Here is a 21,389-nt window from a genome sequence, read left to right as displayed (position 1 = left end):
AAGAAGAAGGAGAAGAAGAAGAAGAAGAAGAAGAAGAAGAAGAAGGAGAAGAAGAAGGAGAAGAAGAAGGAGGAGGAGAAGAAGAAGAAGAAGAAGAAGAAGAAGAAGAAGAAGAAGAAGAAGAAGAAGAAGAAGAAGAAGAAGAAGAAGAAGAAGAAGAAGAAGAAGAAGAAGAAGAAGAAGAAGAAGAGGAGGAGGAGGACGAGGACGAGGACGAGGAGGAGGACAAGGGGGAGGGGGAGGGGGAGTTTGGATTTATATCCCCCCTTTCTCTCCTGTAAGGAGACTCAAAGGGGCTTACAATCTCCTTTCCCTACCCCCCCCATAACACCCTGTGAGGTGGGTGGGGCTGAGAGAGCTCCAAAGAACTGTGACTAGCCCAAATTCACCCAGCTGGCATTTGTGGACTGCCCAAGCTAATCTGGTTCACCAGATAAGCCTCCACAGCTCAAGTGGCAGAGCAGGGAATCAAACCCAGTTCTCCAGATTAGAGTGAACCTACTCTTAGCCACTACACCATGCTGGCTCCCCTTAGCATGGGGAAAGAGGGTGTGTTCCCACCCACCCACCCCCGTCTCAAACCCCCACAAAATTGCTTTCTGAACAGACATGTCGATGGATTTGGAAAGAAAGCCACGTCCACAGTCCACAGGATTCCCTCTCCAAATTCTTGGGAGCAACTGATACAGCTGTATACTCTTAGTCACAACAAGGTAGGCTTAGGACTCAGCTAGTATTATGTGGCATGGGAAATTCCTGGAAATTTGAGGGGGGGGGGTGTATCAGAGCACTGTCTGGGGAGGGCAGCATATGCAAAGTGAAAGGAACTCAACCAAGATAGGATGCCGTACAATCTACCCTCCAAATATGTCATTTCCTTCAGGGGAGCTGCAGTGGCGTAGTGCCCAGGGGAAAGAGGGGGCGTCTTGCTCCGGGCACACGCCAGTGCAGGGGCATTCCGGGGCATGGCGAGGCGGGCAGGGGTGCAGGGAACACATGTGCCCCGGACGCAGTTCCTCCTCGCTACGGCTCTGGGGAGCTGATCTCTGCAGTCTGGAAGCCTGATGTAATTCTAGAAGAATTCCAGAACCTACCTAGATGCTGGCAATCCTCGAACCAGCTGCAAATCTCCCCAGACTGGAAAAAGGAAGAGCAGAAGAAGTGTAAAGAATAGCAACTCTTGGCATATTACTAACCTTGAGTTGTGCGCTCCCAGAAAAAAGGCCCCTTTGAGTCTCCTTACAGGAGAGAAAGGCGGGATATGAATCCAAACTCCTCCTCCTCCTCCTTCTTCTCTTGCTACACTGAGAAGACCAGACTTTCTTCCAGCAAACTCCAGACCAGGGTGTGGAGAGGAGGAAGAAATTATTCATTCTCAAACAACAATAGATGGGCACATAACAAATCTCACCAGCACCAGCACCAATTTTCTCTACACGTCATTGTGAATGCAGGGAGGGGGCAGAGAGAGGCAGAGGAGGTTTGGGAAAGTTGAAGCCCTCTTAATTAAACTACTGAAGATAAAAGGCTTTCCTAACCCAAGGAAGCTGTGTTTTTAACATCAAAGCTCCTTAAACAATTCACAGGCAACAAATACATGTTTTGGGTGTTTGCGCGTGCGTGCGTGTGCGGGTATGGATGAATGCATTCTAACCCAAAAAAAGGACTTTGGCCAGGGTTATTCCAGGACAAGGGACCGTGCGTCCGTAACTACCCTCCACACCTTCTGTACGAGAAAAGTCATTGTCTGCATTTTCCTCCTGTGACACTAACAAGGGGATTTCCCAGAGTTCCCCCCAGCTCTGCGTTCTAGAAAGGAAGTCCTCCTCCTCTCGAGGGCTCAGCGAGGGCCTTCGCAGAATGGAACGGGGCTCTTATGGGTGGACCAGGACAGTTCTCGGTGCCCAGCAGCTCCCACAATGTAGGCAAGCAAAACATAGCCTGCTCAGCTTCGACTGGGGCAGCCATGATGGGAAGCTCAGCTGCCAGTGCCATTTTTGCCAGGGCTGGAACTAAGGGTGCCATCCTCCAAGCAGCAGCTGAAGATGTCCCACTACTGGAGTAGCAGAGGCGTAGTGGTTAAGAGCAGGTGCACTCTAATCTGGAGAACCAGGTTTGATTCCCCGCTCGGTCACTTGAGCTGTGGAGGCTTTTCTGGTGAAGCTTGTGCACTCCAATGCACACCAGCTGGGTGACCTTGGGCTAGTCACAGTCCTTTGGAACTCTCTCGGTGTGTGTGTGTGGGGGGGGGGGGTTAACAGAAAGGAGATTGTAAGCCAGGAGAAAAAGGGGAGATATAAATCCAAACTCTTCTTCTCTTCTTCTTCTCTATTGCAAATGACCACCAGACAATTAAGATCTGTTGCCCTGGAGGGAAGGGCTGCTTTGGAGGGTGGACCTTTTTGCTATTATACCCCGCTGATGTCCACGTCCCTCCCCTCCTCAAGCGCTGCCCTCCTCAGACTCCACACACACACACACACACACACCAATCTCCAGGTATTTCCCAACCCAGAGCAGGCAACTGTGCTTCCCACCCCTATGCAATTGGTCTATATATCTATCTCTGCAGTCTGGAGACCCAAAGTAATTCGAGGGAAATTCCAGGACCCACCAATTATTAACCAAGAAGGAATTTTCCCTCTGCCTGCAGTGCAAAACCCTGTCCAATCAAAGAGTAATGAGAACTTGGATCAGAACCATTTGAGCAGTGGCTCCTTTGAATCAGCAACCCTCTCAGACCTTGGAGGACAAGGTCAGAGTGGGTTGCCAGCCTCCGGACGGGACCTGGAGATCTCCCAGAATTACAACTGATCTTCAGATCACAGGAATCCGCTCCCCTGGAGAAAACGGTTGCTTTGGAGGCTGGACTCTGTGCCATTGTACCCGCCACTCCCCAAAATCTCCAGGCATTTCCCAATATAGAGTTGGCAATGCTAGTTGAAATCAATCAAACCCAACTTTGCTAGCTGCACCTAAAGCAGAGGTGTTCAACTCTAGTGCCCCAGATGTTCATGGACTACAATTCCCATCAGCCCATGCCAGCATGGCAAATTTGGCCATGCTGGCAGGGGCTGATGGGAACTGTAGTCCATGAACATCTGGGAAGTAAGAGTTAGACACCCCTGACCTAAAGGGTCTCTGGTCGAGAGTCAGGCCCCCGACTGCTCCTGAAGGTGCTTCTTCTGACTGCAAAAAACCCTGTCAAAACATACATGCCAAGTCAAGCAAAGCGTTCAGAAGGGAAAAGCCCCTCTTCATAACAAAAACCAGCAGTCTATTCTCCTTGCCTTTTCACACCTCTCTCAGGGCCTATTTGCACAACAGTGGCCACAAGAGCGACCAGACACTTGGGCCTCCACCGAGCCAGCTGCAGGGTCACACCACCCTGGGCACAGCCAAGGCCAGAGGCTGCTAAAAGATCCACCTGCCAAGATTGAACACCCAACCCCGTTCTCAGCTTGGCCCGATCAGGGGGCCAGGCCGTGTGCCAACCGATAGTGCAATCACAGAGAATATGTTGCAATTTAACAGGGAACTCGGGCATACAAAGTGACCAGAGCACTCATCGTCTTCAAACTTGCAAAATTCAATGTGAGGTTAACTATTTTTCAGCTATTTATAGCCTGCCTTTTCCCAACACCAAGAAGAGTTGGATTTTATACCCCCACTTTTCTCTACTGAAAGAAGTCTCAAAGCAGCTTACAAACTCCTTCCCTTTCTCTCCCCATAAGAAGAGGAAGAAGAGGAGTTTGGATTTATATCCCCCCTTTCTCTCCTGTAAGGAGGCTCAAAGGGGCTTACAATCTCTTTTCCCCTCCCCCCACCCAACAAACACCCTGTGAGGTGGGTGGGGCTGAGAGAGCTCCAAAGAACTGTGACTAGCCCAACTGTGTACTCTAATCTGGAGAACCGGGTTTGATTCCCCGCTCTGCCACTCGAGCTGTGGAGCTTATCTGGTGAACCAGATTAGCTTGTGCACTCCAACACATGCCAGCTGGGTGACCTTGGGCTAGTCACAGTTCTTTGGAGCTCTCTCAGCCCCACTTACCTCACAGGGTGTTTGTTGTGGGGGTAGGGGGAGGGAAAAGAGTTTGTAAGTCTCCTTACAGGAGAGAAAGGGGGGATATAAATCCAACTCTCCTCCTCCTCCTCCTTCTTCACTGCATCCCAAAGTTTATGATGGAGCAGGAAGCATGGGATAGGTTGGGTGGGCTCCTTTCATGTGTGCATTCCCTTAATTGTGAGTCCCAGGTGAGTGACAGGGTCACTCTTAGATCATGTTTTTCAAGTCTCCTCACTGCTCCTCAAACACGGGAAACAGCCTGGTTCACAGGCCAAATCCATTCCGAATCTGGGGATTTGGCATCTTAAGGCAGGATGGATGCAGTTTCACGCAGGTACCATCAGCTAGGCAGGTGCGGTAGCCCAATTCCACCCATAGAAAGAGTGGAACAGCAATCAACTTGTTGTGGGTTTATCTAAGCCAGTGATCCAAAAAAGGGTTTGCTAATAATAGGGGTCTCCTGAGCCGGGTGGCAAGTAGCAGTCAATGGCCCCTAACAACTGGGGTTCTTCACGACAGAGCACTTGTTTCTGCTCCAGCCGTACCCATCAGGCCTGAAAGAACCAAGCAGGCGTTCCAGCCAAGAGTTAGGAAAGGCCCTGGTAATGCCGTGGCTCAGCTATTCTTAGCTTCCCCCTTTCGCAAGAGGACTCCCAATGCCAATTTTCATCGCCCGTTGCAAGCAGAGCACAGCAAACTCAAGCCATCTGGGAAGCGCCCACCTGTACCCTGCTATTTCCCGGGGAGGAACAACCCTTTCCCAAACTAGAAAAGGCGTGGGTGGACTCCACAGGTGCTGTGGTCTGTGCTCAGCTCCCCTATAGGCCGTTCAGATGAGAGTCAACACTTCAATCATGGGAGCAGCAGTGGCGTAGTGGTTAAGATGCACTCTAATCTGAAGAACCGGGTTTGATTCCCCGCTCTGCCACTCGAGCTGTGGAGGCTTATCTGGGGAACTAGATTAACCCACCTCACAAGGTGTTTGTTGTGGGGAGAGGAAGGGAAAGGAGCTTATAAGCCCCTTTGAGTCTCCTTACAGGAGAGAAAGGGGGATATAAATCCAAACTCTTCTTCTTCCCCAATCGCAAAAGGAGTGTTGCCGCTTTCTGTCCAGCTACAGTCCACTGTCTTCACGCAGTCAGGCCAGGGATTCCAGTTCACACACCTCTCTAGTACCATTTCCTGGAAACCAGTACCTGTTCCAGTGAAGACGATCTCACAAGACCAAAAAACGAGGAAAAAGCTCTCAGCAACACCATTGCAGAAGAGAACACAAAACCACAAAGCAAGGATCGCCCGGCCTTGGCTGACCCACTGAGAACAGAGGAGATCACATCCGGACGCTGACTTGGAAGAGCTCCAGTAATGTTCAGCCAGAGCTGAAGAGCAATCTTCCTTAGCCAGGAGGTCTAGTCTGTTCGCCTCCTCTTCCTTCGGTGTCTGCAGTCCAGCAAACCCACTCCCAAATGACAATTGGAATTTGGAATTGACCATTTCTCACCTTTTTTTCCCCATAAAGCCCCACCAGCAGATAGCCAGAAATGCAATCAGTGTACTATGTGACTACCATGTTATTTATTTAAAATTACAGTCAGGGACCAGCATATACAAAGTCAACTAGTTGGTATTACAAGTGTTATTAAAACCACTACAAGGTAAAATAGTTTCCTGTTAACCTAAAATTCAGTCACACTTCTACAGTGTACTATGTGAGTGTGCAAGGAGACAGGGGAGATGAAATGACAGTCTACTTTGCCGACTGACATGGCTAATGTGGTTTGAATACCTCCAAAACCTCTGATTCTGCAAAAAATTAAAAATCTAGACCACGCAAGTTATATACTGGAGTGAAAAATGCAAGGTTCATTCCCAACAGAGCAGTTCTGTGGATGGGGGGAGGGAAATTTTCCAATTACACAATGCCCCATGCACACACAATAAACCTCTGACTATGCTATTCTTTGGGGTGGGGGTCCCTTGTCCCTAGAAGCAACATTGGGGATGGAGGGCCTGCTCTGAGGTAGAAATTCTCAATGAGACTCACACAGCAGAAAACACAAAGAAAGACAGGAATGTATTGTGATTCTGAGTCGTCAGAATCAACTGGGTGTTGCGAATTTTCCAGGCTTCGTGGCTGTGGTTTGGTACTTTTTTCCCTCCTAACATTTCGCCCGCATCTACGGTTAGCATCTTCAGAGGCGTGCCATGGTAAGATGCGTTTCTCTCTGGGCACAATCACTCCACACTGTGCCACAGAGAGAAACACATCTTAGCTACAGAAACAGAAGGGGGCCGGTGAAGGGAACGTGTGGCAACGTGGCACAGAAAGATGGTCAAGAAGAGCACAGAACCACATTGAGACAGGAAAAAAGGGAGAAGAAAACCCTACAACTATATATTGTGGAAGGTTTTCAAGGCCAGATTCAACTGGTTGTGGTGGGTTTTCCGGGCTGTGTGGCCGTGGTCTGGTAGACCTTGTTCCTAACATTTCACCTGCATCTGTGGCTGGCATCTTCAGAGGTGTATCACACTTCTTTCTGTGATACACCTCTGAAGATGCCGGCCACAGATGCAGGCAAAACATTAGGAACAAGATCTACCAGACCACGGCCACACAGCCCAGAAAGCCCACAACAACCTACAACAATACTTGGTGGCAAGAAAAGATGCAGACTGGAGACCAAATCCCATTCAATCTAGAAAGAAGGGCTCGAAGCAGAAGGCCAACAAGCCAAAATGGGCAAAAGCTTATGTTTAGATGTAGAAGATCAGTGGGAGAATTCCTTCTTTGTCACAGGCTCAGTATACAGCCGAGGGGGAAGATACATTCTCACTCCAAGCTCTAGTCTCCCTGTCTATAAAATGGGAATAGCGAACTGGCACTTTCACAAGACTATGGAGGGAATGGACACAGCGTACATTGAAAAGGCACTGCCAGTGCATATAAAATCTAGAAAGGCATTCCTGAGCTCAGAAATTGGTTGATACATGCTTGGAATAGTTTGGGAACAATTAAATTTAATGAACTTGCCTGGAACAAGGGAAGGTTAGTAGAAATATGATTCTGGCTGAGCAAGATAGCCTCCCTTTGTAGCTCTTTTAAAGCAACAGTTAAAGACACACAACAAAATTGAATGCGGTCCTTCAGTGACAATGGATCTGTAAATTCATGTATAAGACATATCCTATTCAATATTTTGAACATAATAAAGCAGGGGTCCCAACCTGCTAAGCATGCCATCACAATTGGAACTCTGATACAGTAAGGTGGGAGCGCCACAAAATGACCACGGCAGGAGGTGGAGCCAGCCATAAAATGACCACCACAACGTCACTTCAGTAACGCAATGCAAATTCTTATGTAGTGGTGGGAGCAGGTGTCAAAGGAACATCTTAAATATCTGCACAGCCAATCAAACCCCCAACAGTCAATCTGAAGCATTGCTAGGCAAAAAAGCATACGTGGCCCACCCACTTTCCAAAAACACTTGGTGGGCACCAAAGAAGATATCGGCAAGCACCTGAGCACGCACCAGCACCATGCAGGGGACCCCTGCAATAAAAGGTGCACAAAAATGAAACAGGTGGTAAAGAGCTGTCTGGGCAGCAAGCAACACACTCAGACCTAAGGATCATGCGCTTCATGCTCAGGCGTAGCTATAAGGGGCGGGGTGGGACTGGTGCACCAGGCGTGCGCCAGTGGATCACTTGGGGGGCTGAAAATCACCCCCTCCCCCCGCCTGGCAGAGGCTGCTGCCAGGCCAGCCTTGTGTCCCTGCCCCAGTGTAGTTACCCCGCCCCCTTATAGCTACGCTGGGGCAAGGGCCTACCATCGCATCCCCACCCTGCCGCCTTAGAGCTACGCTGGGGCGAGGGCCAGCAGCCAGTCCCCACCCCACCCTCTTATAGCTATGCATCTCTGCCCAGTCGTGCCACAGCGTAGCTATAAGGGGACAGGGAGGGGACCAGCCCTGCCCCAGTGTAGCTATAAGGGGGAGGTGGTGGGGAGGGCTGGTCCCCACCCCGCCCCCTTATAGCTACGCCTTGTGTCCCTGCCCAGCCAGGTACATGGGGCACGGGGGGACACCGGCACAGAGGCCCATGGGGCAGGGGAGTCCAAAAACTTGGAGTCTGCACCGGGCTCTATTTTGCCCAGCTACGCCTCTGTGCTCAGACACATCACACTGTCCTGGACTAAGCCTATTGCATGCTGCAGCCTTCAGAAGTCTTGAAACAGGGCACGCACATGCCCCATAGCACTCTCCATTTGCATGAGCAATGCGTCATGAGACCCAGCAGCTTACAGACCTCAGCTAGTAACCACAGTGATCTCAGACATAACTTGCGGAGCATCAGGAAATTGCAGAAGATGCTGCCAGCCAAGATCCGCAAGCCGCTGGCTCAGAGGCTTCATTGCTCATGGGACGGGGAAGCTCCCCCACAGCAAAAAAGAGAGCAGTAGTGTGTTGGGGGGGCACATAGCAAGGGATGATCAGAGTTCCAGCAAAGAATTATTTCTCAGGATCCGAAACAGTGCGGTGGACAAGTAGGACATACACACACACACACACACACACACATCCTGGTTAGGCACATCTGCCTTGGGTGAAACAGTGCTTTGATGTTTCAATCTGTATAGACCTTTCCCACTATTCAGCACAAGGAGGGAGAAAGTCACTTAAAGAAGCACTTGAAACTTGAGTGGGTATCGAAAGGCACGGGGCAGGCTTCTTCTAGCTTAAAAAAAAATCAGACATTGCCAGATTGCCAGACGAAAGATCACCCCATTGGTGGAAGACTGTGATAGATAAATCTCCTTGGGGAGGGAATTCCATCATTTTAGTGTTATGACCAAGATGCCCCCCCCCCCCCTCGGGCAAGTTCCTATGGGAGTAGGTAGTCCTTACAGGTAGGAGATGGCACGAACAAATGTTCTTCCATCTTAAAAAAAAATCCCTGCCCAAAGAAAACTGACTATCAAAGAGAATGGTTCTGTCCTAGCCTTTTCCTTGGCACGTTATTTCTCTGAGTGCAGAAATGTTGTTCTAAAATGGTAGTCAGGATGCAGATTTACCACCTTGGCCACCACAAAAGCTTGCAATTTAAGAAAAAAAACCAATTCTACTCTAAACCTTCCTCTACACTTCCTCCCTGAGACCAACCAAACAAAGATGCATACAGAGCAATCTCATCCCAAATCTCTCTCTCTAAACACCCCCACCCCCATGCTATGTAGACACCCCTCCCCAGTTTCTCCTTTCTGGTCCCACTTCTTAGTTATTTACTTTATGTCCCGCTTGCCTCCCCAATAGGGGCCCAAAAGTGGATTATAACATAACACTATCTTCCTCTCCATTTTATCCTCAAAATAATCCTGGAAGATGGATTAGGTCAAAACGGCAGAGTGGGGATTTGAATCTAGGTCTTCACAATCCTAGCTTGACAGTCTAACAACTCCACCATGCTGTTATGCTGTCTGACCATTCAGCATGGGTGAACATGATGCATTCCTGAGCTGCACATGGCCTGGAACACAGTAGGGGCGGGGGGCAGACTCTGAAACGCATTCCAGAGAGAGCAACCACCCAAGGGCTGAGTCCCTTCGGGGAGCACTTTTACCCTTGCAGGCAGAACAACGAAAGTGCCTCCAGAAAGGGACTAAAATTTAGGATAGTGGTTGTTTAGGGGTTTTTTTGGAAGATATGAAGCGGAGATTTCCATGTGCACATGAACTTTGCACTTGTGCATCGGGATAATATTTTATGCATATTTAAACAGACAACATGATGACTTTCTGGATCACAAAAGATGTCCTAGGAACAATTTAACCAATATGCAAAGATAGGATTTTTTTTTAAGTCAGCAAGGAGTACTCTTGCCATTCTGATGATGAGACCAAGACCAGGTTCACTGGGTCCCCACCCACACATGCCCGCATGAAACTGAGCCCTCTATTGTAGCAAAGCCAGCACACAGAAGCATGTGGACATGGGTTTCCCAGGTTCAAACCCCTCTACAGCTCATCTGAAGTCTACCCAATTCTCAGCACAACCTACTTCACAGAGTTAGGCAGCAAGGATAGAAGAAACAAACCCTGGGCTTCTAAGAGGAAGCTTGAGACTAGAACAAAAATAAAATAACCAAACCCAGCAAATGCCACCTGCAAGCAGAAAAGGGGATAAGTTACGTTTGATGATTCAGAAGCCAATGAGCAACCCAACGGGGGAAAGCAATTGCAGTAACTCCAAGGTGGATTCCACATGGGCCAAAAACAGTGGTATGAAAACAGTGTGAAAACAGTGTAAACCCTTTTACACCATTTTAAACCATTTAACACTGTTTTCACACAGCTGTTTTTGGACCATGCAGAATCCGCCTAAGTGATGGTATCTGACAAAGGGAACTGAGGCGGATTCCGCATGGGCCAAAAATAGCAGTGTAAAAATGGTGTAAACCCTGTTTTTGGCCCATACGGAATCCACCTCATGAGACTATCAAAAACTCAGACCAGGGAAATCTTGCTAGTCTTCAAAATTCTACCAGACTTGGATCTTGCTTCTGCGGACCTACTGGCAAAGCTGGTCTAAACGCATCCTTTCTGCTGTACAAGATATTACAGATACAGAACTTTGCGTGAGCATAACCTACTACAAACCCAAGCTCAGTAATCTGTATGCAGAAGGCATCTTCTGTCCACAGCCTACCTGGTGCTTGAGCTGGATGCATCGGTGGTGCAGCTCACCGTAAGATGGTTTCTTGTCCATAATTCAACCAGTCCATAATTCAACCTTCATCTAGAAATCTCACTGTGTTGGCTTTGGGATACTTCACACACAAAGACAAGCGGGGAGGCCCGTAAGACAGCGGCCGTAAGACTTTGCCTCCAGGTTCATTCCCTGGCATTCCCAGTTAAAGAATCAGTTAGCAGGTGATTTGAAAGACCTGGAAAGCCAATGCTGATCAAGAAAGAGAGCCAGCAGGGAGTAGTGGTTAAGAAGGGCAGGACTCTGATTTGGAGAACTGGGTTCGGTTCCCCACTCGTCCAAATGAAGCCTGCTGGGTGACCCTGAACTAGTCACAGTTCTCTCCAAACGCTCTCAGCCCACACAGAGGCAGGCAATGGCAAACCACTTCCAAATGTCTCTTGCTGTGAAAACCCCAGTGGAGTCACTGTGACTTACCCTTTTCACCACCATAAAAACCCAAATCGGCAGCTTCACATGTTCAAATTCAGATACACAGGATGAGGTGTTGCTTGCCATGATGACTAACCAAATTATGGAATTCACCGCTACAGGGTTTGATAATTAATACCTTACAGAGGTGTAAAATAAAGATTTGACACAATTGTGGAAGAAGACTTTACTAGCTTCCAAGAAGATGTTAATATAATAGGATCTGGCAAGTCTTCGGGACACAAAATCAAAGCCAAACTCATACACTTTCTTGTCCAGTTCCCACAGAAGGTGAAAATGAAACCTCCACATACAGAGGCAATATTCCCTAGGGTTAGATTAACAAATATTGGTAATACACAGGGATACCGTCCTCCTTAGGACTTTCTAGCTGGCCAGTAATAAAGACTTTTAGGTGGCTTTTTCATCAAATTCCTCAAAGCAATTTGTGTCCTCTGCAAGCATTTATAGTATGAAGTACCCGGTTAGCAAAATGTAAAGAAAATGTAACGAAAACTGACCTTGCGAGGTTGCAGTAAAATTGTGGAGGTGCAGCTGCTCTCTTGCTCAGTCTAAGAAGAAAGCAAGGCCTGCTGATTCCAGATGTCACCTGCTCCCAGCTTCCAACAGCAGTTCTTAAACAGCCAACAAACCAAACCATTTAGGATTTCATTGCCTCGATTTGTGATCAGAAGGTTACCCAAGAATGTGCACCACACAGCTTTCCCCTAAAGCCTAGAATTCATTCCTGTCTGGAGAGGGGATTTGTGCAATTAGAAGCCGGTTGTTTTATCCTAACCTATCCAGCACGAGGGCCAAAGCATGCCACCCGGAAGCGCCCAGGATCCCACCTGAGGGTCAGGAATGCAGTGAAGGGCAACAGCATCACTGAATAATGATTTTTAAAATAACTGGTCAACCTGTACATTTTTACCCGCAGTTCCTCCACAGAGCTCAGGGTAGTACGGTATATACAGTTGGCCTTACCCACCACAATCCACTGGTGGAGGCCAGGCAGAGAAAGAGAGAGAATAATTGGTCCTTGGTTACCCAAGTATGCTTTGTAGCTGAGTAAGGATTTGATTCAGGGATTCCTACCCCCTTGCTCTAACAACCACCACAGCACGCTGACTTTCGGTTAGCGGAGTTGATGTAACGAAGCAGCTGTTCCAGGTTCAAATCTCATCTCAGTCAAAAACGCATTATCAGTTTCCTAAGGCAAGTCTTATTCCCTCACCCTCTGGGCTTCCGTCTACAACACAAGGATAGCACTGCTGGCCTTCCTTGCAGGGCTGCTTGAAGGATTTACAAAGATCCTGTACTGAAAGGCACGCCGACAGGAACCTTAAAACCACAGTCCCAATAATGCAGGCACAACAATGATTAAGAATTCATCAGGGGAGGGGAGGGAATCCGTTCCTGCCAGAGACATGTTAAAGTTGACTGCCAAGTAGACTGACGTTTCAAAGCTTGAAAAAGTAAACAAATACACACACACACACACACCACGCATGTTTTCCCTTCCTCTCCAAGGCCCCAAGTTAAGCCAGCTAATGATTCTTCCCAAAGGATTGCTGCTTCTTTTCTGATGGATTTACCTTTTAGTCAATGACAGCTAAGCATTCATCCCTGATCTGGATTCCATACATAGTTTTTTAAAAAAATAAAAGCAAGCATCAAGTATCAGGCACAGACTTACACCTACAATCCCAAGTTAAAAGCTTAACAGACAGCCCCCCCGCCCCCCAATATTTAATCCTATTGCTACATCAATAGAGGAAGCTCTTTGTGGGACCCTTACCGCACTAGTGCAGATGCCCATGAAAACAACTCTCCTGCTCAACATTTGCAGCCTGGGAGTCACAACACAACCTCCATGGGTCCAATTTCACACCCACCCGCCTGCTCAGACGCTGCGAAAACACAGACCAAGTTGGAAGCGTCCTCGCGAAAGCTAAGCCACGGTCTTGTTTTTCCACCCACGGGTGGACCAAACAGCTTGGCAAGACAGATGCGCTCTCTCTCTCTCTCTCTCTCTCTCTCTTAAAAATACGACCTGCATATCGTAGAGAGGAGGCGCAGAGAGAGGCAAACGTATGTGCAACTGCGTCCCAGGAGCAGAGAAACAGAAATCACAAATGGCCACAAAAGTGATGAAACGAAAGATTGTCCACAGCCCCACAGCCCGTCCCCACACGATGCAAAGGCAGTGACTACAGTGACACCCACAAGGGGTGTGGAGAACACCTGAGACTTTTCCTTTGAGGTCCAGAAAGGGCAGTCTGATCCAGAAAGTGGTACACAGAAGAAGAGGAAAGGGATCCCCCACCCCAGAGCAGCTTGGGCAGGACACAGAAAAAAAAAAACTGGGCAGGAAAGTTTTCAGATATTCAGGGTGACCAGGTAAGGGAAAGTCAGGGGGCAACCCCCCCCCCAAGTTCTCTAGGACTGCCCACCTGACCACAACCTGGAGCCCCACCATGTTGACACACCATAAGATTTCCTCCAGAAATTAAGGTGGGGCAGGAGAAATGTGGGGCAGGGCGGAAGGGGGGGGGGGAAACAGTTGTGCAGAAGAATGTGGGATCAGGGAGGACCAGAAGGAAGCCCACCACCCTCCAGCTGGCTGAGTTAACCCTCGCAGCAGCAGATGATGAGGGGTGGGGGGAGAGGCCACTGATGACAGCTGGACGAGGACGCAACAGTTGGGTCTTGTTCAGAAACCCCCTGCCCGAGCCATGAGGAGGGGAGGGAAGGGGAGAGACCCCCATGTTGGATCCCCCCCCCCCACCAAAATGTTCCAGCAGCGGTTGCTGCCACCAGCCTCTCAATGCAAGATCTGCAGCAATTTGAAGATCAGCCTCGTCTTTCCGAAAGTAACTTTTTTTTTGGGTGGGGGGGGAATGCAGGGCAAGTTGTGGTCGGTCCCAGTTGGAGAGGTGTCATCTTACAGCAGGGAGGCAGGAAGAAGTGCACAACTTTGGAAAGGGGGGCTGGAGGGGGCGCGGGGGACCCCGAGCCTCCGCCCGGCCCAAAGGCGCGGCTCCGAGAGCCAACCCACGCCCCCGATCCCAACTCTCCCGGAACTTTACGCGCGCAGCTCTCCTTCGCCCCACCGCCCCCTGGGCAAAGTTGGCCCCCGGAGGGAGGCTGGCAGCCCGCTGGACGCGCTTACCTGGCCGCAGGTCCCGGGCCCCGCGGGAGCGCGCAGCCGCTCCTCTCCCGGCGCGCCCGGGCCCAGGCAGGCGGTCACCCCGAGCGGCGGCGGCGGGCCAGGCGGGCTGGGGCCGGCGGGGGAGGCGGAGCTGTTGCGGAAAGGCAGCGCCGTCCAGCGCGCGCGCCCCGGAGCGCAGCAGCAGCCGCAGCCATGCAAGGCAGTCATGTGCTCGCCTGAAACTTTGCACGGGGGCTGGAAGCGGGGCGGACCGGCCTCGCCCCCTGCTTCCCCCGCGCAGCCAATCGCCCCGCCGAGCAGCAGGAGGAGGAGGCGCAGCTCGCCCAGCAGCCAGCCGCGCAGCCTGGGCGCCTCCGGACGGGCTTCCCGCGGGCGCGATCCGTGGGAAGCGGCGGGGGGTCGCCCCTTCGAAGCTCTTCGCTTGGAAAGGCTGCCCCTCTGTGCAGGGAGGTGAGTTTCTGCCTTTGCAACTCCGCTGGAGTTGCAAGCCAGAAACTGGGACTTGGAAAGGTGGCACTGAGCGCTGGGGGAAGGGGCAAAAGATTGCGCCCCGACCCCAGTTTCCGTCGGAGGGGGCTTCAGCCGTCACTGAGCCAACCCACGCCCCCATATTCCTCTCTTCAATTCTTCTATTGAGGCTTTATGTTGACTGTGTATCTTAAAAAATTATCTATTTTTTATGCTTAAAGGTTACTAAAGTGCAGCTAATAATGTGACTTTGTATAAAAAAACTAAATTATTGTTTTAAAATAATTATATTATAAATGTTTAGTATCAAACGGAAGATAAATTTTAAATAATTAAGAACATAAAAACTAGCCTGCTGGATCAGCTCCAATCCTGAACTTAAATCGGTGAGAATGAAGAACAAACTCAGCCAGGCCAGAAGTCCTTGCTCCTCAGATTTACTTATTTAGTTTTATTTTCTTTGTTTATTTATATATTCCGCCTTTCCCCCAAAAGCAGGGAGTTAAAGAGGGTTACATCGGTCTCCTCCGTTTTCTCCTCACAACAACCCTGCGAAGAAGTGTAGGCTGAGAGTGTGTGAATGGCCCAGAGTCACCCAGCAAACTTCCATAGCTGGAGTGGGGATTCCAGGCTGGATTGCCCAGGTCCTAGTTCAACACATTAGCCACTAGCCAGTACCAGCTCTCCAGCCTCGACCTTCCCAGTCTGTAAAATGGAAATTTTAGCAATCAGCTTTCCCAAGTTTATGCCCCAGCTATTGACAAAATTATCACGGTGTCCTATTGAGATAAAAGACAGACGTGCCACTGGCCGCATATACGCTGGCAGCAAAGGGAAATGCGTGCCCCTGGCCTGTTCCAAGATCAAGCTTTAAAAAAACAGCTACAATTTGGGGGTACATCAAACTGGCCAATTGGCCATGCTGGCAGGGGTTGATGGGATTTGTAGTCCATGAACATCTGGAGAGCCGCAGGTTGCAGACCCCAAATGAACGGGAGAGTGTGCTGTTTTGCTTAATGAACTGAATAACAACATCGCAGTGACTTAAAAGTCAGAAGGTAACGGATTTTTTAAAAATTAAATACATTATGTTTTATTAGGCGCAGAGTATAGAAGAACAGTACACAAAAATACAATAAAATCCTTCCGTTAACAGAACCAAAACGCAACCCCAACCAACAGTAATCCGTAACAAGATGACATGCATCTATAAATTAAAAACACGAGATTATTAGTGCTGAGGATTAAGGAGGCGGGCAGAATGGAAGCAGAGGAGAGGGACAACAGAGGAGGATGATCAGGCACCTGAAGACCCAGGCCTGAAAGGAAAGGTTGAGGGACTTGGGAATTTTCGGTCTGGAGAAGAGGAGGGGGCACAATCTGAAAGGCTGTCCCTTAGAGAGGAAGCTGTTCCTGTTGGCAGCAAAAGGCAGGACTTGCCATAATGGGTTTTAATTGCAGGTGGAAAGGCACCCACAGGATATTAGGAAACTTTCTAAACAGTAAGAACAGTTCAGCAGTGGAATTGGCTGCCTGGGGAGGGAGGTGGTGAGCTCCCCCTCGCTGGCGGTCATTAAGCAGCGGCTGGACACGCACTTCTCTGGGATGCTTTGGGCTGAGCATTAAACCGAGGGTTGGCCTATGCGTAGTCTATGTTTCTATGATTCCAAAATAATACTGAAGTCCCAACTGAGTTCCGTATCTGAGGAACAGAACAGGGGCCTTCTCTCTCCGCTCCCTCCTGGGAAGATCGAGAGATTTGTGCAGCCCAATGAGGGTCATGGTGGTCAAGCTTCAAATCCAGAGGGTTCCTTTTTTCCTAAGAGAAAAGCATTCTGGAGCATTCCTCTGTCGCTCTCTCCCCCTCAACCACCCCACCCCCACCCCGGTAAAGCCTTTTGCCCTCAAAGTGGGCTGATAGATCATGCAAGACTTTTTCTTAGCTGGACTCTCTGTGCTCCACTGATGCCTTTCTAGTTTACAACAGAAGAGTGCACACTCAGGATTTCTTCACAATTAAGGCATAACTAATCCATATTAAGCGAGCCTGTATGAACTCACCTAGATCACAAAAAGCGCCTTGCCAGACCAAACCAACATCTTTCTATCTTATATTTTTGAAAGAATAACAGCAAGTAGCAGACATGAGAATTGCCCATTTGCCCACAACAATCTTTCTTCTGCCCATATCTGCTTTATGCTAGGGCAGTCAGTCTCAAACTGGGTACCAAGTGATACTAGCATACCATGGGAAATAATTAAAAAACGGGTTTCACAAAGCTGCTTGGACAAATTATTAGGGACTCTGGTCTATACCACCCCTAGTTTGCTGTAATCTGGGTTCTGTTGTGTACTTTTGCATCATTTAATGTGTGATGATAAGACTTATGCTTGCTTCAGTTTTGTTTTTTTAGACTTCTGCCCAGTTCTATAACCCAAATCCTACTGCATTGTTTATTGAATGTCCCATCCTATTGATTGTAATGACTCACTCTGCAGTCCCCCTTGAGTCCCAAAGAGAAAGGAGAACTATAAATAACATAAATAAAACCATAAAGCATCTGTGAGCTTGCAATGCAGGAGGCTGCCCTGTGTGTCTCTGCATGAGTTCCCAGTGGCCTTGTATCTTTTGCAGCTGTGCCAATCACTGCTGATCCTGTACAACATAATGTCCGCAGAGAGAGAAGGCCACTATTTTGCTTCTCCTTTGGTGTGCTGGAACAGCTTCCCTTCTAGTGGAGAGGCACACCTCAACCAGCAACTCACACAGAAACAGAGGAAGTGGTCTCCTAAGAGGGGAAGGAAACTTAAGTGTGACTGCTTTTAAAAAGAACCTCTTCAGGGGTAAAAGTGTGCCTCTGGTGTTAACACTGCCCCCCCCCCCCAAGTGTGCTTTAGTGACCCCAGACTTGGGAAGTGGGGATTATTTTATTTGTTAGCACACACCCCCATAAATTAAGACCAAAACACCCAGCAATAAAATCAATAATACGCTAGAATACACTGTATTAGAAGCACAGCTAAAAGAGTACATAAAATACAGTCAGCAAATTCAGCAAAGCATTAAAAACTCAAGAGAAAGCAGTCCCTAAAGCAGCTTGCCAGATGTCCCCCGTCTCCCGTCTTTCCCAGGGTTCTCCCCATGGTTCCTTTACAAAATTCTACATGATATGGAGAAAGGCCTCAAGCATTCAATTAAATCTACATATATTTTCATATAAATAAAACAGTGGGCCAGGAGGGGGATAAAGAAGCCCTCCCCCCATCTACCCTTTGTCCTTCAGATGTTGCTGTAGGCATCATAGCGAAAGAGATATGCCCTACATCAGACAAAATAAAGGGTTGTCCTTTAAGAAGACCCCTGCCATCTTTGGCTGTCTCCCTCCTCCCACTAAGCAATTCAATTTTTAAAAGATAAAAATGTAAAACTTTATTGCCTGATCAAGTGTGGGATAATACCCTTCCTTAAAACATCGATATGTCTCCTTTCTTCAGTTGTAAAACCATCCCTTCTTCTTCCCATCCTTATTTCCCTTCCCCCTTTTCCCTCCTTGTTTTCCCCTTACCCTCTCTGTTATATTAGAGAAAAAAATTATTATGATTAAGGGAATGGGGGGGTTAGGGGGAGGAGAGGGGAGGATATTACCTTAGAAGATGACCCTCTGGAGGGACATCTCCATTTTCCCCAAACCTCTGGAAAGTCCTATGATGCAAATTCATTGACTGTTCTAATATTAGGTGTTATATATTATTACTGTTTTAAATTGAATTACAGTAGGTTGGATTGTTACATTGGATTTTATTGTATTATATTGTATGATATTACTGTTGTTCGCAGCCCTGAGCCCTGCTTTGTTGGGGTAGGGTAGGATGGAAATCTTTAAAAAAAAGTAAAGTAACTGATTCATTGGAGTGCCTTTTACATTTTTTAATTTAATCCATTGTGAAATTCAGAGCAGAGGGCTCATAGGTTCCCAGGAGACCTTCTGTCCAGGGGCTGACCAGAGCCAGACTGCTTAATTTCAGAGAGGCTAATGCTTATGGCCACATCAACTGTGATGGAGTAAAAGCTTTTTAGTTGATTAATCTAATTGTGTAAATCAGGTAAGTGTTACAGCCCTGCTTTGTGGTGTTGCTGCTTGCAAAAACATGCACAGGGGAAGGAAGTGTGCACCCACAGATACATCACTGCGAAGCTGAATTGGGCTTAGGTTGCGTAGTGGTTAAAAGTGGTGGACTCTAATCTGGAGAACCAGGTTTGATTCCCCACTCCTCCACATGAGCAGCAGACTCTAATTTGGTGAAGTGGGTTTGTTTCTTCACTTCTCTACATGAAACCTGCTGGGGGACTTTGGGCTAGGCACAGTTCTCTCAGAACTCTGAGTCCCGTTTACATCACAAGGTGTCTGTTGTGGGAAGAGAAAGGGAAGGAGCTTGTAAGCCACTTTGAGACTCCTTATGGTTGAGGAAAGTGGAGTATAAATCCAGACTCTTCTTCTTTCTTCCTGCCCTTGTCCACAACTTCAGGGACCCTTACTGGATTCAGCAAGCCGCTTTGAGACTCCTCACAGGAGAAAAAGGCATGGAATAAATCCAAACCTTTCTTCAGTCTATCTGAACATCTTAATCCCACTCAGGGAGGCATTCACTGTTCTCCAAATTGATCCTCCCAACATCCCTAAGAGGTAGGCTAGGGCCAGAGGCCCAAGGTCACCCAGTGATCCTCCATGGCAGAGTGGGGATTACCAGGTATATAGGTCTGCCCTAGGCCCCTTCCGTACATGCAGAATAATGCACTTTCAATGCACTTTCACAATTGTTTGCAAGTGGATTTTGGTATTTCACACAGTAAAATCCAGCTGCAAAGTGCATTGAAAATGGATTGAAAGTGCATTATTCTGCATGTGCGGAAGGGGCCCTAGTCTTGAGAGCACATGGCAGGCTGTAGTTACCCGGTGGTGATAGAAAGCCACTTTTCACTCTCAAAAGCAATCTCTCTTCCATCACCAGACAGATTCCCTGCAGCAGCCAAGGTGAACCGTGGCTCAAAGCATAACCCTGAACAACTCTGAGATGCCTGCTTATCATGGAATGTGCAACACAAAACCAGAACCTTCGGTCAGCCTAGCAAGGAGTTAATTTCTTTAATTTAAAGACACGACAACTAATTCTGCTGGGTCCTCAGCCCTGAAGTTATCCCAAAACCAAGCTGTAGCCCCTAGTCAGAGACTAAGGGGTGTGTCGGGCCCGCCTTCCAAGGAGTAAGGAAGAACCATTTGCAGAAAAAGCAGCTCCCCCTCCCAACCAAAATCCCAGCCTGCCCCTCCCCAATGGTAAAAGCTATGTTTCCCCTTGCCAAGCACATTGTTGTCCTTTTATATTAATTGCTGGAGAGAGACCGGAAACCGATTTGAGGGGGAGGAAAAGCAAAGGGAAAAATATCTCCCCTCCCCTTCGATCTAGACGTGATTTATGTTCTGGCGTTCCAGGCAAGAGTTTCTGGGCATCGGGATGGGAAATGGGGGAGAGGAGCTGTTCTGAAACAGACCCCTCACACCTCCGAGAAGAATGGCAATGCTTTTTCAAGATTGCTGCAGAGGGATGGGAATTTCGCTAAATGCGTTTTGGCTCTTGTGGTCAAGCGCGCCAGAGCTGGCCTGCCTGCATCAGAGCAATAGGGAAGGAGGCGCCAGGATTCCTAGATTTCCTCCCCGCTTCCCCAATGTCATCAGTTCTGGGAAGTGGTTCAGGCCTAGCGCACTGGATTTCAATGCACAACAGGAGTCCTTAAGGAAGGCGAAACCTCTGCCAGGAAAGCCACAAGGTCATTGCCAAAGTGTGTCCTGTTCCAGATCAGAGACTGTGACAATCCGCAGCTCCTTGCCCCAATGCACTCAGGGCAAGGGGGAAAAGCATGCCCCAGGAATCATGCAACCCAACTATCCCCATGCACAGCTGTGCATGCCTTTCCACCCATTCTTGCCAAAGCAGATCTATTCATCTACACTCCCACCTTTCTTCCCAATGGGGACGCAAAGTGGCTTATATCGTTCTCATCCCTTACATTTTATCCTTATAAAAATCCTATGAGAGTAGGGTTGCCATCCTCCAGGTGTTGAGTGGAGATCTCCTGAGATTACAACTGATCTCCAGCTGACAGAGATCCATTCGCTTGGAGAAAATGGCCACTTTGGAATCTGCTGAGGCCCCTCCCCCTCCTCAAACCCCACCCTCCTCAGGCCCCCCCCCCAAAAAAAAATCTCCAGATATTTCTCAACCTGGAGCTGCCAACCTTACCTGTGAGGCAGGGTAGGCTGAGCGTGTGTAAGTGGCCCAAGGTCACCAAGACACTTCCATGACTGCAGGGGGATTCGATCCTGCAACTCCACAATCCTAGTCCAACATTAAATTACACTGGCTGGAATAGCCATCATGCACCTGCCTGTTATCCCTGGCTCATCTTTATTTCTTTTGTTTTCCTGCTTGTGGCTAATGCAAAGTCAGG

The 21,389-nt window shown here is 48.6% G+C and overlaps 1 protein-coding gene across 2 annotated transcripts in view; it reads right to left on the bottom strand.

The window, feature by feature from the left end:
- RARA (retinoic acid receptor alpha) overlaps positions 1-21,389 on the bottom strand; it is a 264,057-nt gene that overhangs the window by 218,085 nt on the left and 24,583 nt on the right. Inside the window, exon 1 of one of the 2 annotated variants that reach the window (XM_048517013.1) lies at positions 14,417-14,611. The exons of the other annotated variant lie outside the window; for it this stretch is intronic. The gene's annotated coding sequence lies outside the window, so the exon portion shown is untranslated. Of the gene's footprint in view, positions 1-14,416; positions 14,612-21,389 lie in introns of those variants that run through there. 2 annotated transcript variants of the gene reach the window in all.

Source organism: Sphaerodactylus townsendi, linkage group LG15 (genome assembly GCF_021028975.2).
Source record: "Sphaerodactylus townsendi isolate TG3544 linkage group LG15, MPM_Stown_v2.3, whole genome shotgun sequence".
Taxonomy (NCBI): domain Eukaryota; kingdom Metazoa; phylum Chordata; class Lepidosauria; order Squamata; family Sphaerodactylidae; genus Sphaerodactylus; species Sphaerodactylus townsendi.
Note: the sequence above shows the minus strand (reverse complement) of the source record. Positions and strands in the feature narration are given on the sequence as shown.